This window comes from Ambystoma mexicanum, chromosome 4p, assembly GCF_040938575.1.
Source record: "Ambystoma mexicanum isolate Mex_15411 chromosome 4p, UKY_AmexF1_1, whole genome shotgun sequence".
NCBI classification, from domain to species: domain Eukaryota; kingdom Metazoa; phylum Chordata; class Amphibia; order Caudata; family Ambystomatidae; genus Ambystoma; species Ambystoma mexicanum.
In genome coordinates, this window is record NC_090927.1 from 1,029,062,493 (window position 1) to 1,029,081,618 (window position 19,126).

Sequence of the window (19,126 nt, forward strand, 5' to 3'; positions counted from 1 at the left end):
ACAGCTGGTGATGTTGTGAAGCATTGGAATGACCTCCCACACACAGCAAAAAGACAAGCTGGCTGCAAAATTCGCCTCTACTCTGGTGACTGGCAGTGGGTCACCACCAGAGTACGATGAACTCACTGGACATGAGGAGATCACTAGTGATTTCATTGCAGTGGAGCAGATCCAAGGCGTGGGAGACCTGTCAATGTATGAAGGAATGTCCGGTGAGTGGTGATGCATGTGTGTACAGGTCATGTGTATGTTGCTTGGGTGATGTGTTATGATTGTCTGCCAGTTCAGGCTACATTGTCATGACTGCCATGTGTGACCCATGTGATGTTGGACTGATACGTGCTTGTTGTCATGCAGACTGCATACAAACCATGTGCTGCACACAGAGGCAATCCTCATCAACACACCTGCTCCCTCGTTCCATGACACTATCTGTCCAGCCTCTCTTGGCCCTATTCTTGCTCCAACCTGTGGTTGCAGATAGCCTGTGATGATCTTCCACTCAACAGTCACCTATCGTCACATGACTGATGTCTCTGTGAGGTCACCCTGCAAGTTGCTCCTCCTCAGAGGCATTATTCCTTTCCTCTCCATCCCCCAGCAGCTCACTGTCTCCAGGGGACTGGTAATTCCTATGGTGGACTACTGCAACAGGCTTTACCAGGATTTCTGTGATTCTACACTCTTCCATCTGCATCTCTTCCAGTCCTGGACTGTGTGAAAAGTCCTTTAGGGTTGGTGCAAGGTATCTCCCTAGGACTGTGATGATGGCACAGGCACACAGCGGCTATGAGTGTTCATTCCTGAACCTGTGCATTCTTAGCAAGTCCCTATGGGTCCTGGGCCAGAAATGCCTTCAACTCCACCTCCAGTATTTACTTCATTCTCATGGTCTTTGATCATCCCTTTCTTACTCCCTCAGGGACAGTTGCTCCTCATGGAAATTAGTTTGTTGTTCACATCTGTGTTGAGCTGGGGCCTCCCTCTGGCACAGCCTCCCTGCCTCTATGTCACCGGAGGTGTAGCTTCTCCGGGTCTTCAGGCACTTCTGATGCTTCCTCATTTGTTGTGCTTTCTGTCCTCCTCTCCCCTGCTGTAGTCCCAGATGACTGAGAGAATGCCCTTGCCACCTGCCCACACTGTCTGCTACGACACGGCCCTCTGAGCAATCATTTTAACCAATGCACTGCCTTCCAGCCACCCCCCGCCCTTGGGGTTGGGGTTTACTGTATCACTACAACCCACTACCAACAATTTACACATGATGACGGCACTTACCCTTACACTGCCATCAGGCCACGACATTGACATTACTGGATCTGTGTTTTTATTCATAGCTGAGGCCGTACCCCTGTACTGCACTGCACCCACACACATCTAAACCTTGTTATCCCCTTCAATATGCCTATTCACTTGCGTGATGTCAATGTGACCTAGATTATTGAATCCGTATGCTTGCCCTCAATGTATTACAACACCCTAGCATTGTTGTACCCTGTGACACATGTGTGTTTTCTAATAGTGAATTCCATTAAATGTCATCTGACATGCATTGTACATGGCTCATGGTCAGTAGTATTCAAATTCCATCTGAGGCTGATTGACAATTCTGGCATGGCTATGCTACATGCCATTTGTGTATTGGCATCAGTCATGTTTGCGGAAGGACTATGCCAGTCACATGCTTGTGTGTGATGCAGTATATGTGTTATTTTGCCCTTTGACATGCATCCATGTCTACTTTCAGGCTCCCCTTCCCTTTCATTGACACTGCGTGCGTGCCTGACTTTGTGTCATGTGTGACGTGCAGGTTCATGTGTTAGCTAACAACATTGTAATACCTATGTGTGTGGTCTATGCTATTAACATTTGTATTCATGTTTGTTTTTATTTGGGCAGGTGACGAGGCACTGGGTGCATTGGAGGAGGACGTGGTGTGGTAGCCCATGAGAATCCATTGGTGCTACAGACCATCCTGGCCAGGGGTGTTTCTGAGTACACCTCTGAGGAAGCCTAAGCCTCTGGTGCTGAAACGGACATGAAACCCTCATTGCTGTCGCAGGTGAGTGATTCTACTGTGGATGCTGTTCAGAGGTCGTTTGGAGCACACCACAACTGAATTGCAGCCAGACAGTCGGGTATTAGTGAGGAAGAGGAAGAGGCGGAGGGTAGCCTGAAGGAGAGCGGTGTGTCATCCGTGTAACACTGAACATTGGAGGTGAAGGTGGCTATCATACGGGGCAGGAGGGCCATGTAGCCACTGAAAATCCAGGGGGTAGGTCAGATCCCTGGGGGAAAACGCAAGTAGAGGGAGTAATAGGGGAGAGGAAAGACCCCAGTTCCACCTGTGATGAGCTGTCGGAGTGAAAGGAGGTTAGCCATGCCAGGGCCTGATCAGTGATGACCAGGGTATCACAGAGACGTGCGATGAGTGTGTTGTGGTTCACCGTATCGAAGGCAGAGGAGAGGTCAAGTAGAATGAAGACAGAGGGAGAATAAGAACCAAAATTTGAAAGCATATCTTCACGGGTGTTCAGAAGAGCAGTTTTCATGCCTCTGGATGGTATAAAACCAGACTGGTGGTCGTGGAAGGAACCAACAGATTCAGTGAGGAGGGTAAGCTGGGAAATAGCAAACTTCTCCAGGAGTTTTCCCAGGAAAGGAGTGATAGAGATCAGGCAATAGTTTTCCAGGAGAGGGTGCACAAGGGAGTGCTTAAGAGCAGTGGTGGGGAAAACTCCAGTGGCGAAGGAGAGGTTGCAGAGGTCAGCCAAGGCTGGAGCGAGAAAGTCAATGTTGTCCTTGATGATTTTGGAGGGACAGGGGTCCACCTGTTTGGAGGAGGCTTTCATAGACCAGACTTGTCTAGTAACCTCCTTAGGTGTGACAGGGGAGACAGAAGGGAGAAGAACGGGAGGGGTTGAGGTGGCCAAGGGTGGTACAAGAGATGTTGCTACATGAGGTGGTGAGGAAGAGAGGGAGGATAGGATATCCACTGTTTTTGAGGTGAGTGTGCAGCCAGGGCCGAGCAAATTGCCTGGGTGGGTGCAATGGTGGAGGAGGCTGTGGTAGGGTTGACTAATTCCTTGCAGACTTTGAAAAGTGTGTCCGTGTTATTGGATACCGCAGAGATGCGGGCTTGTATAAAGACTCTTTTCTGGGAGCAGGTGCAGAGTCTATACTGCCTTTGGAGGAGGCAGCAGGCCAGTTTGTCACAGGGTGCGCCAGAGGAATCCCATTTCCATTTGTCTGCCCTGCACTTGTGTTTAACGGAACCTGATTTGGAGTCATACCAAGAGTTGCACTTTTTGGTAGGCTTCAGTCATACCCTCATGACAGAGTCAAGAATATAAAGAGTATTGGAAACAGAGAGGTTTAAGTTTGAGAGGGCTGTGGCAGGGTGGGAGTCAGTCGCAGGAGTGGAAGGAGCACTATAGGTGAAGGCAAAGGCAGCTACTGAGACTCTTTTCATGGGTCGGATGACCTTGTAGACGGGAGGCAGTGCCGGGCTTACCTATGCAAGGGGAGAAGAGAGCTTCAAGTGAGAAGAGAGGAGCAAATGATCAGTGCAGGACAGAGAAGTAGTGAGAGGGATAGATAGCAGAATGTCAGTTGAGAAGAGAGCATCCAAGGTGTGGCCAGCGCTGTGCGTTGGGCCAGACAGTAAGATGGAAAGAAAGGGAGAGTTGCAAAGGTGAGTCGAGATGGATGTTGGGATCACCCAGTAGGAGGAGATGAGAAGAGGAGGAAAGGAGAGAGGAGGCCAGGTCAGCCCATTAAGAAAGGAAGAGGGAGGGCTGACCAGGTGGCTGATAGGAGGTGGACAGCAGGAATGAAGAACTAGGAGAGAGGCAGAGCCTGCATACCAGGCACTCAAAGGATGAGTAGGCCTGAGTGGGAATGACAGACACAGGGATAAACTCAGGGAAGATCAATGCTACTCCCCCACCCGGTCTGTTTGGTCCAGGAAGAGGGAGTATTGTGTAGCCTTCTGGGAGAAGTGTGTCAAAACTTGTGACAGAGCAATCCTTGAACCAGGTTTCAGTGATGGCAAGAACATCACAATCCAGGACTTCAAGGAGGTTTCAGATGTCAGAGGAGTGTTTGACAGGTGAGCGAGTGCTTACCATGGCAATGTGGAGCAGATTGCAATCAGTGAAAGACTTATGGGTGGGATCAGGGGACAGTGGGCCCCCCTAAGTGACGATAGTGCCTGAGGGACAGAGGTAGAAAGGGGCAGAGGAGCCAAGGCTGGTAAGGGAGCCGGGACCATAATGGGTGAGGGGGGAGCCAGTGCGGGAGGCACCACAGAGGGCAAGGAAGCCCCAGATACAGTGTTAGTGGGTGACTGGTTCATCCAAGAGGAGAAGGCAGACGGGGTTGTCAATGTATGGGGTGGTCAAGAAAGCCATGGTGAGGGTAGAAGGGTGGTTAGGAGGTGACAAGGGAGCCAAGGTGGGCACAGCTGGCATGGGAGCCAGGGCAGCTGAAGGAGCTGGTGCAGAAGGCGGAGGGAGGTTGATAAGGTGGGGAGGAGCCTATAAAAGAGTAAAAGGTTGGGTTGAGGACTCTGGACCATGATGGTACCATTGCAGTAGACATTGATGAGGACCCTGGAGGTGGAGACGGCAAGAAAGACCTCCCAGCGGGTGCCACCATTGATGGGCGAAGAAGAGAAAGGAGAGCAATCATATGGAGATTCTATAGGACGGGTGAGGGAACGACATAGAGTATGTCTGTGAGAGTCTCTCTGGCAGAGGCAAAGACGTAGGTGCCTGCAATTGGAAGGCCTGGGTTAGAGCTCAGTATGTCCTTCTTGAGGGTCTTCCTGACATACTTAGTAAGGGGTGAAGGATAAGAGATAGAGAAGCAGTTTGAGAAGATAGGAGAGATAGATAGCGCTATTGCAAACTGCAGAGAGTGAGGTACACTTAACCAGGCTGAGGCCACAGAGGCGCAGCGAGAGCAGTAGGTAGAGAGGGGGAGACAGGGAACAAGAATTGGAGAAAAACAATGGGAGCTGAGGGAGGTAATATGCACAGAAAAACAGTGAACTCGCAGAGGAAGGGGATGTAGCGGGTGTAGGGCTGAGGGGAATAACAGCAGAGAGGGACAATGGGACTTAGGAAGGGTGAGGGAACCGGTGGCAGACTAGACAGAGTACAGAGGGGTGGACTTGTTAACACATTCTCATGAAAAGCAGGTTTTCCATACAGTGTAACAAATGTAAACAGGAGCAGGACAATCAAGATGGGCACACAGCTGAAAACAAATTTAAATAGCAGCAGGACAATCAAAGTGACATGTATTTTAGAGGAGTCATCGATCTGATCATGCTAACCAGAGCTTTCGCCTCAACTTCCACTGCCTCCGATGTCGACGCCCGAAGACCTGGATAACCCAGCAGGTAGTCCATGGGGTTGCCAACCACTGCATCGAAATGGACAGTGACCATGTAATCTGACAGTTGCAATCAAGTGCTCTAATGGGAGTGGTGTGCGAAGAAATGATCCTTGGAAAATTGGCAGTAGGGATTTTGGGTCCATCACGATCATGATAGGATGATGAAAAATGTAAAGGTGGACATGACGACACCACAACAGACCAAGGAACACCTTGCACTCTATTTGTGAATGTCGCATCAATGCTCTGTTTGTATCAATGCTTTGGGAGCCCCCACTCTCTGCACCCCCAATTTTAGGGTAAAGGGCCTTCCTTCTTCCCTTATGTAGTTCCTGAAATGTCTGGCCTGTTTAATATACCAGGGAAACTCAGGCTCCATCTAGCCCATGTGTCTCTGGAAATATTGTTTTTTAAAAAACCCTGTCATGCTTTTCTTCGATTCTTTGACCCACTGCTGAGATCCCACACAGTAACATGTAAGATGTGACTCGGAAGCAATGGGCTTCACAAAATGGACGATTATCAAAATGCAACACATCACACAAATCTATGACTCCAAGAAATCAACAGTCTACAGAAGGACAAACATATGATACATAGATTTTAAGACAAAGCTATATTTCACATGGGCCTGCAGTATAAGAATATTGTTACTCTCTTGCCAACATGGACTAGGGGAAAAGCCATATAATTGCTGCCATTTCTTCCATAAAGCTGTGGCCCTGAGGGCAGTTGTCCATTTCATGCATGCCTTTGAAGGACAATAGAGGTCGGGCAAAGTGTGAGACCTATGAGCCACAGCGACATTCAGAGGGACCAGTCTGTTGGGAAGTGTCTGGATTTTCCTCGGGCTGAGGCTTAAGGAAAGTAGACATTAAGGTGTAGTCCCTCCATGAAGCCTATCCCTTGACGTTGACCGGGGTCCGCAGCACCGACCTGGTAGTGATGAACTTGCACATTAAATCAATATGAGAATTACAAGGGCCTCTCCTTTCCTGATGTAACATAAAAAAATGAAAGGTCTGTCTTGAAAAGCCCTAAACTGTGCATCATATGAGACTGCTAGATGTGGTTTCTAATCAAATTTAGAAGCAAAGCAAGAATATATCCTGTCAGACACTACAGTCATGTTTGTGTGCCAGAATATGCATGTCAGACCATCACATGGGCTGTGTAGCCTCTTGCACACCACCCCTGCTGAAATTACACACAGGATCATCTTTTCTATCCCATTTATCCCCTTTATCCAAAGTTGCCACTGAGATCAGCTGGAAATTCAGCAGTCGAGGTGTAGAGGACACAGCTTAGCCCCAGTCAGACCAGCACGTGCTGCTGAGTGCTGTGTTCAGCAGTGTGTTACTTACTTCAACCCAGTGTTGCCACAAACAAAGGGACTGTCTGAGGCAGAGCTGAAGATGTTTGCAGATGTAGAAAGAAAATCCTGCTCAAATATGAGAGTGCAGGTGTCTGTTTCCTTTTGCTAGAGACTTCCACAGTTTTAGGGAGACTTGGCAGCTCTGTTGACAGAGAAATGTTGGGGGCACTCCATGACACGATATGGAATACATTGCCATTAGTAGAGTCCAGATTTTCCATACTTACTTTCAGGAAAGTCATGATTCTATTAGACGCAGAGGCTCGTACTATGCATACTTTTCTTTATTAAAACTCAAACACCAATCTTAAAAAAGAAAAGAAATTACACAAAAATCAAAGAAAAAAACATTTTCTGTGACAATGTAGTCTTTGCAGTTTGAAACTCTATTGCCCTCAGACATGACACTTGTCCTAGTCCATGAATCACAACGTTATGGTCCTAGCACCTCACAATTCCTCATCCCCAATTCCTCTTTCTTTCACAGTCTCGCTGTAGCTTCCTAATGAATGACTCCATCTCGAACAGGGTATAATGAAGAAGAAAACATGCAATGAACCACCTCCAAATCCAGCAGGGATCCGCCCTGTGTTGTCTGCCTGTTTAGTGACCGCACCTGCTGTCAGGTTCCCTTGGGGGTTCAGCAGATTCCTTCTTAGATTAGTGACTGTAAAATTGCTGACAAATGCAACTTGTTATGACATGTGATTGACGGAAAACTGATCAGTTAGTTAAAAGAACTTTTAAACAGAAGAGGTGATTGAGCAAACATAAGACTGTCAAGTAAAGTTTAGTCTTTAATGGAAAGTCAATACTGTGAGGTTTCCAAGGGTCCTACTTTTTCTACAGGGGCAGAGACAGTGCCCCAGCTTTCAGTCTGTGATAAACCGCAAGAACTCCATTCTTTGCTGAGGCCTGGTCTCGGATTTCTCCCAATTGATGAGAAACTTCAGCTTCTCTAGGAGACCCGTCATTGGGACCATTTGCTCTGGCAGCCGCATCGGATCCTGCGCCATGAGACAAATATCCTTGATGTATAAAATCAGTCTCACTCCTGAGTAGCTTTGTGAAGCACCACAGTGCTGAAGTTAGTCTGAAAAGGGAGACACATAAACTCCCACCTTTGCCATCACCAGAGGAATTCTAAAAATTGCTGGTGCATCTCAGGAATGGGTACTGCTAGAGAGGCAACCCTCAAATCCAATGCCCTTTCTGCAAAATGTCCCCGAAGAGATGGATTTCCTCCGTCTTGCAGTGTCGGTAGACAAGAAAGGCGTTTAATTGTCTGAGATTATCACCGGCCTGACCTTTTGCTTCTGTTTCACCAGTAAGACATTGCTTAGGAAGCGTTGCGCCACCTGCTGAGCTGGCCTTATCGCCATTTTCTTTAGAAACTCTCCTACTTCCTTGTCCATTAGGCTTTGTTCCTCCTCTGTGTTAGGGAGAATTCTCAAAATGTGCTAATTTCCCTTACCTTTTGAGACCCCCAGCAACTTTGCTGGATTTCTAGGATTTGATTTTTCTACTTGGGAAGAGTGTGAGCCTTTTCTCCCACTCTTCCATATATTTTGATGTGTGTTTTACTTTTGTGTTCTTTGGTTATAGTGTTTTGAAACAACTCCATAGGCATCATCTTTTTCTTTGTGTCACACAGCACCTTCAGTGCAATGGCACAGGGGTGTCTTTCAGACTCCCCAAGGTTTAAATACTTTCTCTGGGACTGACTACTGTCTCCCAGAGCATGTAAAGTTAAATTGACTTTACTAATCTCTTTATATTTACTGACCCAGCACACTCTATCTTCCTATAGAGTGCTGGAGGGGTTGGCTAACATACCCTGAGTGAAAACACTCATGTAACAGTCAAATGTTACCCTTTCCTACTTTAAATGGCTGGTGGCAGTGGTTTAGATCAAACTACCATGATTTTACCCGACCGCAAACAACGGTAGCAAAAAATCGGGTCAGCCATGTTTTTCAAGATGGCACCCAAGATCTATCTGTAAAAACAGACTCCGGTCGACTTTTTTCATTGTTTCTTTTTCGGAAAGGTCCTTCTTGTGTTTAACTCAGTGCGCGAAACCAGGTTTGGTCCCTTTGTTCACTGGCCTTTGGCAGGCTTCAGCGCTGAAGCCCTCCTCTGGCACCTGAGTGTCTGGGGTGGACAGGATGTGAGGGAGGTGCCCGAAACTCCTGAATGCACTCTGGCGTGATTGGCTGGCTGGCTGTCCGGAAACGGCAGCCAGCCTGCTGTGTGAGTGACGGCTAGGCTGGAATGAATGGGGGAAAACTGTTTAAAAGCAGGTCTCTGGGTCTTGCAAAGCAGAGTCGACCACTGGAACGAAAGAACCGAAGACGAGTTGAAGGAAGAGGACTGCTGCAACTCCTGGACAACTGGTGAAGCCCTGCTGCAGGTCCAAATTGTCTGAAACTCCATCGACAGAGAAGCCCTTCAAGGTTAACTTCTTCCCTTGAGTTTGGTTGGACCAACCAACTCACAAGCCGCCTGGAAACCGTCCCCTCCTGGTCAAATTGTCTACAGAGTGCTGTGGAAAACTGGATAGCCAGTGGGAAGCATACCAGTTTGTGGTCTTTAAGGCACTTACACCTTAAACCGACTTTTAGCCAAGCTTGTGGTCTCTTCCCTGGGCAGTGCAGGAACCTCCCGATGTCCTCCTTCTTGTCCCCACGACTGAAGCACAGGAACAGCGAGGTCTGCTCGAACTGCCAGGAACAACTGCCTCAGCTACAGCTCTTCTTCACTTTAAAGGTACTGTGCAAATGCGGTCCGGAATTTTTTTCGACCACAGAGAAAGTTTGTGAAACTTTCCCCTCTTTGAAGGCTGGTCCTTCCCTAAACATTCGTCTAACTTTTCGCCTAGCCAAATTCTAAAAATCTGTGGCAAAGACTTAACCGTTATCTACCAGAACTGTGCTATCCTATACAAAGGCTCTGATCCATTGACTTTGGCCCAGGCCTATCGAATTGAATTGCTGGTTTTAGTTAACTGAAACCCTTTGCCCTACCTATGAATGTATTTGGACTGCATTTCTTATAACCTTGTCTTTTTACCCCTTTTCAAAATAACTGAAGTGCTATTTTGCTCCCACTTCAGGGGAGCTGAACTTGTTCAGTAAATTATTGGTTGTGTATTGTGGTGTATTAGTGTAGGATATTAAGCTGATTTTGCTGGTGTAATGTTTTCTAATTGACTGTGTAAATAAATGTATATTCTCTTACCAAGACATCTTCAGTAAGTGTTTGTTTGAACCACTGTATTTGTTGGTCCCTTTGTGTAACTTGCTCTACTGCTCACTTAAACTCTTGAGATAAGTATGGCTACACAGCCAATGCTACCACATAACTGTGTAGTACAGGCTTGTACCATTAGTGAAATTGTACTGACACTTGTAGTCTTAATTGCATGTAGTGTTCCCAAAGGGTACTGCATGTGATTCTGCCTAACACTCTGAAATTGCAAAAGGTTGCTGCAGTTTCGTTTGTCTATGCTCTTTAAAAATTACAGACAACACCCCTAAACAGTCTCTGCGAACCAAGTGTCCACGGTAAGCTCCTCCCAAGCTCTTAGGTGCATCGCTAGACCACCTATCGTGGGAATTGCATTGCTTGCTGTTGCGCTGTGTGCATACGACTGTACTCTCACCTGCTGCTGCAGTGCCAGCCCAGACCCCTGCCTCTTCCACGGGAGGGGAAGGAAGGATTCAGCCTCCTGTCTTCCTGCTGTCACCAGTTGTTTCCTCTATAGGGCCTCTGGCCTCAGCGGCTGGCAGAGACGCCTCTGCTTCTGCCGCCCTGGCGGATACACAGGGCACAAACACTCTTTTTAACAATGTCTGACCTTTGTCCAGAGCAGATAAAGGTGCTAACAAATCTGGACATGTCTTTGACAAAAGCTTCTCCAAACAAAAGCCCTTTAACTGCTGAAGCGGCCTCAGAGGATGCCAACTCCCTGAGTTTCAGGTCGATCTTTACTAAAATCGATCGTCTGCACTCCGCTGCTATCGTACAGTTGGTATTACTTATTAAACAAACTACTCTTTGTGCCCAATTAGCCAGAATATGTACATCTGTAGGGTGTGCGCATGAGCAGAATTCCTGAAATTATGCTGTGCTGAAAGACTTGGGGTTACCTATGTTTTAGGCTTTCTCCTTGGCGCCCAGGTAGGTGCACCCACACATGTGAGGTACCGTTTTCATCGGGACACCAGTTGGAACGCGGGACGGTAGACCATATGTTGTTGGCAGCATTTTTCGGTGGGTGAGCTGAGTGAAATGTGCGGAAAATGCATTTTTTTCCACCACATTTCGGACTTTGCTGGGGTTTCTGGGTAATACATTCTGGGCCGATTTGTGCAAGTCAGACCTCTGCAGATTCCAACAGGTGTCCTCTTTATGGAAATGAATGGGGTTCCCTGTTTTTCTTGGTGACTTGGAACCCCGAGGCCCATATCTGTATGGTGTGCCCGTCTGGAAAAATCGTGAAATTCAGATGTCGGAAAAGACTTGGGGTTAGGAGTGTGTTCGGCTTGCCCCTTGGCGCCCAGGTAGGTGCACCCACACATGTGAGGTACCGTTTTCATCGGGACACGTGTGGAAATGCGGGAAGGTATGACATTTTTTGTGTTTGTGTGGTTTTCATAACATTTTGACCCATTTGCTGGTGCCCTTTGTCACACAACCCTTTCATTTCCCAATGTGCCCTACATTTAGTTGCCGCTTTAGGCACCATACGCTTTTGTAACCTGCACAAGTCACCTACCCTTGAAAAGGCCTGCCTGCGCTCTTTTAAAAAATGTATGCTTGCCGTTCCTCACCACATTGGTTTTCCTGATTTACACATGCTAAGTACGTCTGTTCAGGCCGTAAGCATAAAACTCCCCTGTACCATGGCTCAGTGTTTGGCTTGTGGTATTGCTTGTTTTGTGAAACACCACAATAAATGTGTGCTTTCCTAACTGCAAGAGTAGGGGGAATGTAGCGGAGCATTGTTTTTCTCAAAATCCATAGAAGTCATTGCTGTACCAAGCCAACAATGTCCACCACATACCTTTTTTCGGTAATTTTCCCGCTTTTTCCCCAATCTATGGCATTTTCCCCAACCTAGTTGTTGCCCGACATGCGCAAATCACCCCTTCCTAAACTTGCACTTAAAGGGTTAATGTCTTTGAAGTCATTTAAACAGTAAATTTGACATCAGCTAGACCCAAGAGTGGTGACATGCTGTGGCATGCTGGACTTCCAAGTGCTTTCAACCCTTCAGTTGCAGAAAGGTATGAAATACAAGACAAGAGACTATGAGGTGAGATGCCTGAAGTAATTTTGAAGTAATGAAAAAAATGATTTGAAGCAGATATAAAGAAATATGTAGGTGGCATGCCACTTTATAATTGACACTGAAAAGGGACTTTCAGGCCCTGCTCTCTGAATATATCATATGAACTAGCACCAAAGATTTCCCATCTGAAGCTTTGGTGCAATGGTAGAACCTCGAACTACAGGGCATGAGGTTGTGAATTCTAGGAAGCTGTCTGAACTTTATTTCTTTTTTTTGAAAATTTGATTTATAACATCTCACAATGGTTGTGAGGCTTTTTATTCACTTGGTAAATGTCTTTGAAGTCATTTAAACATTAAATTCGACATCAGCTAGTCCCGAGAGCGGTGACATGCTGTGGCATGCTGGAGTTCCAAGTGCTTTAAACTATTCAATTGCTGAAAGGTATGAAATATAAGACAAGAGACTAAGAGGTGAGATGCCTGTAATTTTGAAGCAATGAACAAACTGATTTAAAGCAGATATAAAGAAATATCTACGTGGCATTCCACGTTAAAATTGACACTAAAAAGGGACTTTCAGGCCCTGCTGCCTGAATAGGTCATAAGAACTAACACCTCACATTACCCATCTAAAGCATTGGAGCAGTGCTAGAACTTCTGGAAGTTGTGAGTTCTAGGAAGCTATCAGTATTTAATTTTTTAAAAATGTTTTAATTTGATTTATAACATCCCAAAATGGTTGTGAGGCTTTTTGTTCACTTGTTTAATGTATTTGAAGTCATTTAAACAGTAAATTTAACATCAGCTAGTCCCGAGAGCGGTGACAGGCTGTGGCATGATAAATGCTTTAAACTATGCATTTGTTGGAAGTGTTTTAATATAAAACAATCCCACAATGATTGAGAGGGTATTTTTCACTTGTGGAATGTGTTTGAAATCCCTTAAACTGTACATTTTACATCAAACAGTCCAGAGATTGGTGGCAAGGTGTGGCACGCTGTGGCATATGCCACATGTCACATTCGGCTCCTACCCCTTCTCACGAGCGGGTCTCGAGTTTTTTTTATCTCTCGCAATTGGACTAAAATTAAAATGCAGCATAATTCCGAGAATGTCTGAAAGATTTGCTGGAGTCTGGGATTTACAACTCACTTCATCTCCTCTGGTGATTTAAACTAGGTATTTAAGTGAGCAGTACAAAAGCTGAGCCTGCCAGTGATATTCCAGAACCAGTCCCAATCCTGACTTTTCATTCATGAGATTTCTTGATTCCTGAAGTGTGTGCCTTATTGTGGGGCCAGCTGTGAGCACACTGCCGGCCTCACCGGTGCTGGGGGTGCCAGCACCCTGCTGGGATTGCCAGGGTCACCCGGACTTACATTGGTTGCAAAGCAGGACCCACTTAGGCCATAGGGATACGGCCTGGGTGCCCTTGGCACCCTGGATGCCCGTATCATCCCAGATAAAGGTTGCTTGGGCTGTACCCAGGGCACTAGGCTGATCCGGGAGGCCCAGAACAGTAGGGACCTGCAGCACCGTGAGCACATGATCTGGACCTGCAAGCCAGGGCTGCAGGACCGTGATCACATGGTGTAGTCCTGCAGGCCCAAAGTGAGAAACAGGGACAACAGATCCTTTCTTGGAGAACAAAGCTGTTCTGAAGCACGTTCCTGCAGTTGCTCCTTTTATTAGCTTGTGTCATGACACCAGTAAGGGCCCATTTTAAAACAGCAATACACATGGGAAGGACACCCCATCTTAAAAGGGCAATACACTTGGAATGGACACACATCTTAAAAGGGCAATACTCTTGGGAGGGTCACACATAAAACTTCTCCTTTTTCATAATGAACAAAACAAATGTTACTGAAACATAAATGATTCCCCCCCCCATTACAGAACACCAATACTTATACCACTTGGGAATTGTAGGGTAGACAAATAGTAGGATAGACCACTTATACATAGATAGGGACTCAGGTAGTTACAGACATATAACACATATCAAAACACTGTACACATATTCAGCGGATGACAGTCAGGGTTGGCAAACTGCTGGTGGTATGTTGGCAGTTCTATTAACCTGGCGTAAGTAGAACTTCAACCACTGAATGACGCCATTGTTTGCTGCTGGCACCATTTAGAGCATTCCTACAAACTACGGGTGCACAGCTTTGTATCCATTTAACTGGGACCACTTTAAGCAAATAATTTACATGCAGCCTCACAGCATCTAAACACATGTTTACTGCGTCTTCTTCGAGCCCTTGCAGGACTGCAGGAGACCAGTTTACTTTTCATCAGTGTCCGTTTAGGATAGTCACTAACACTGGTCCAGGGCAGTTTGTGAGACATTTCGGAGGCCAGCAAAGCTGCACCTGGAGCACCAGGGGCCACATCGGCTTAGTCCCTTGATGTTGGGGCAGGCAGCAAGATGCGGGTAGCAGGGCATCTAGGCTGTGCCACATGATGTTGACAGGGTGTAAGACCATATATGGAATAAAGGCACCATAGCCATATACTAAATGACACGCTAGTCTTGACTCCTTGGCTCCTGCCCTTGCTGACTTCTGCAATCACTCCCTCGCCTCTGGAGTCTTCCATCCCCTCTCAAGCACTCCCTTGTGCACCCCCTTCTTAAGAAACCCTCTTCCGACCCTTCCTGCCCAGCTAACTATCGCCCAATCTCTATCACTCCCTTCCTGGGCAAGCTCCTGGAGAAACTGGCCATCTCCCAGCTTAATCTCCATGCTGAATGTGTTGGTAGTCTTCATGACCATCAGTCTGGCTTCAGAGCTGCCAGAAGCACGGAAACTGCTCTCCTGAACATACGTGAGGACCTGCTCTCGAACCTTGACTCTAACTTTCCATGTGTTCTCATTTTGCTTGATCTCTCTTCTGCCTTTGATACTGTCAACCATACCATCCTGCTCAACCGTCTCCGTGATAACCTCGGTATCACTGGTCAGGCTCTGGCGTGGCTAACCTCTTTCCTCTCAAATCGACCCTCCCAGGTCCAACTGGGGTCTTTCCTCTCTGACATCTTCTTCTCTACCTGTGGTGTCCCCCAGGGATCTAACCTCTCTCCCTGGCTGTTCAACCAGTATCTGGCACTTCTCGCCCACCACATCGCCGCTCTCTGCCCCTACTTTCAGTGCTATGCGGATGATACCCAGCTCATTTTCAGGCTACCCTCGGCCTCCTCTTCTCCTTCCCTCATCTCTGACTGTCTTTCTGCTATCCAGGAATGGTGTGCCGCCAACGACCTCTGCCTTAATGCCATTAAGACTGAGATTCTACTCAACGGCACTCCCACTCCCTCCTTCCCTGCTGCTCTCTGGCCGGCCTCTCTGGGCCCTCTTCCTGCTCCTACCTGCAAGGAAAAAAACCTTGGGGTCATCTTCGACTCCACACTCTCCTTCTCTCCTCACATATCCGACGTATCTAAGAAGTCACACTACCAGCTACACCTCCTCAGAGGTATCCTTCCTTTCCTCTCCTTCCCCCAGAAGCTCACTGTCTCTAGAGCCCTGGTTCTCTCTAAGCTGGACTACTGCAACAGCCTCTATCTTAATCTGCCCGCCTCTACTCTCCGCCCTTTGAAACTCATCCAGAACAGGACTGCAAGACTTGTCCTTGGCCTCAAGCCCAGGGACCGTATCTCTCCAGGACTGAAATCACTACACTGGCTCCCAGTGACTGCGAGGATCAAGTTCAAAACCCTCTGCATTGTCCACAAGGCCGTCTGGGGCCTTGGGCCAAAATACCTTCAACTCTCTCTTCCTAAATCATCTTTCTTCTCGAGCTCTTCGCTCATCCGCCTCCAACTCCCTCAGGGTCAGCCGCTTCTCCAAACAACGAGTTGGGGGCAGATCTCTTTCCACTGCAGGGGCCTCCCTCTGGAACAGCCTTCCTACCTCCCTGAAAATTGAGGAGAACCACCTCCGGTTCCGGAAGCACCTCAAAACTTTACTCTTTGCCTCCGCTTTCTCTCCCCTTCTCCCCTGCTAATACTACTGAAACTGCACTGAATCTGCAACTGGGCCATTCACTGTTCTCGGCCCAGCCACTCTCCCCTGCACTGCCTCCACGGCAACCCCTGCACTACGGGACTGTGTCTGTATCCATACAGCCCCCCTTCCCAGCACTTGTCTGCACTTACCTCGCACTTGCCACCAGCTGGCCCTTGTTATTTATCCTGTATGCTGTATGCTAATAACCCTGTACTGCACTTTCCCCTCTCCCTTTCCCCCATGCACTTTTCCCTTCCCCTCTACCCTTGCACTTGCAGGATCTGAATGACACCTGGCCTAGTAAGATCGTTGTCTGTCTCCCCTTGTTCCCCCCCCTGCCTCGTCGCGCCTTGAAACACTTGTGTATAGGCGCGTTACAAATGCCTTATCATATCATATCATATCATCATATCAGTCGTGAGGTTTGTTTCCCAAACAAGTCTGGTTTTATTCAGAGTATCTTGATCGGCCAATCGGGTCTCAACACCTCACGATGTGTGCTCACAAACACCCTGAGAGGAGAGAGAGAGAGAGAGCCGTCGACAAAGCAGTAATATATATATACATAATACATCATCATTGAACAGCATTATTCGGTCCACCCATATACATGACGTGCAGGCTAGGGTTCAGTAATTGACAGTTAGGCACGTAACTTCATTCGGTATTTCTAGCCGAGGTTTGCAGAGACAGCTTACTGTTTTGGGAAACACAGGGCACTAGCACGGGGAAGGATATCATGTTCTAGCAGGGAGACATTCCAGCAATGTTATCTGGTTGCTGCACTCATGGGCTAAGGGTCAGATAGTTCTGAAGCAGAGAAATACCATCCTCCATGAAGGAGCACCGTTAGTTGCATATCATTCTCATTTAACTGCCTTTTGCAACAGCTTTTGCAAGACAATCTGGCACCTGGGCCTCTGATTAGCCGCAGCTCTTGTACAGCTTCAAAGCTTAACTCTGCAGCGTTTCACATTCCTGTCTAAACAGGATTCAGAGTTCAAACTATGGCCTCGCACTGTGTGTGGGTCTGAAGTGCAGAATATGTTTTGCAAAGCGTTACAGAAAAAGAAAATGGCGGACAATTACAAAATGTATTCCCACTGTCCACATTTAGACTTCACGGTTCGCGATGATCGTTGCATGATGCAATTTGCTTATGGCCAACATACATAGCGTATCATTCGGGCTGTGCGATTACATTGCAGTTTAACAAACTCTCATTTTGGCCCTAAGCATCATCCGTACCTCGCATCTTCGTCGGACCAAGTGTCACATTCTGAACTACCCAGGTCACTATCATAATCAGTATGATAAACATGAATTGCCATGAATTTTTTGATTACTTCATTCTCTTGCTCATGATCAACATTTTTCATAGACTGTTTGGGCTTTTGCATTTTGGTACTTAATATTTGCATGCATTCATGCATCATTATGGAGCAGATGGCTGGCAGACATTGTATGCAACAACAACAAAGTATGAGGATGCTAAGTATTGCAATTAGAATTGAGACCACCTTCCATCCTCAGGATTGTAACAGTTCCCAGAACCATGTACTCAAATTTAAATGCCAGCCATTCATGGGAATGTGGATTATAGAGCTCAGAACATGTAACTTTTTAATTGCTTCAAATATCGTAGGGGAGGAGTCGCTTACGAAAACACAGCACGCTGATCCCACCAATTTGCATACACCTCCACGGTCAGCCAAAATAATGTCAAGGACCATTCTATTCTGAAGTGCAACTAGTCTGATTGCTTTCTGTTCCAGTGTCATATTATACAGTATATCTGTGGTTTCATTAATCACTTTCTCTACCACTCTAGACAACCTTCTAATGTTCCATGAATTTATGGCCTGCCCCCCTAAAGGTATAAAGGATTTGGCTATGTCAACAAAAATCTGTAAGGTAGCATCATCTCGTCGAGGTCGAGATCTGGATATTTTAGATATTTCAGAAGTAGTGGCAAGAAATACACCATGTAAAAGTATCCCTAGGAAACAGGTACCTTCCCAATCTCTAGGTAACCATGGATGGGCTTGATACCCACATACAAAATAAACAGGACCTCCTACATAAAGTGGTTTATCTTCATGTTGAAGTAGAGCAGTATTAATGCATTTGGCAAATGTTCTCATTGGATGAGAACCTTTTTTCCGCAGACAAAATGGGACAGATTGTGGACTATGATTAATAGTGTAAGAAGGAGGCATGACGTCCTTGTTACCTACAGGAGCCATTTTAAAAGTGATCAGTGACTGGTACAGTCTAGAGAGTCTATCATTGGGGATAGTCAAAGCAATATTCATTTTATTTCTATTTGTAAACACAGAACATCCTAATGGTGTTAGTACTAATCTCTCAAATTAATTTATGTTGGTTCCATCAAAGTTTCCGGTGACACTATCATTCAGTCTTCCAAAGAAGAGGGCTCTTAGTACAGCATAGCAAGCAGTACTCAGGGGTAAAGGATGTAAGTACCGCCCATTCCTCTTTCTCCATGCTGGGGTAAATGCGAGCATATCCAGCAGTTAGATCTATTCAGTATTGCATGGGTCATATTCATAATCAATAAAAGAGTAAAGGTAGTATAACCTTTTCGATGCTTAACATCTCGTGCAGGAAGAGTGTAAGAAAGCACATTTGCAGGGGTTGTAGTAGGAACAGTAACAGTGGCCAAAGAGTATTCATTTGATACATCTGTTCAAAGTACCAGGTTATTAGAATCATAGTAAGTAAGATACAGATGAGTGCAATGAATAGCAAGATTTTCACAGACCAAGTCTTTCTCGGGAGCCGGCTCAACGTCAGTACATCCAGTCATGGTTTCATCTGTTTTATCAGTACAAGAGGCAAAAGGGCAGACAGAGACTTTCCTTAGGGAAAGTGATTTCGAAATGTTTCTCCGTGTCCGTAGAGGACAGCCTTGCTGTTAAGCTTTTTGTTCAGTATCTCAAAGAAGTGGCAACACATGTATTAGTCACTAGAAGTTCAGGATGCAAACAGATGCAAATGGGTTCAATTATGCCTG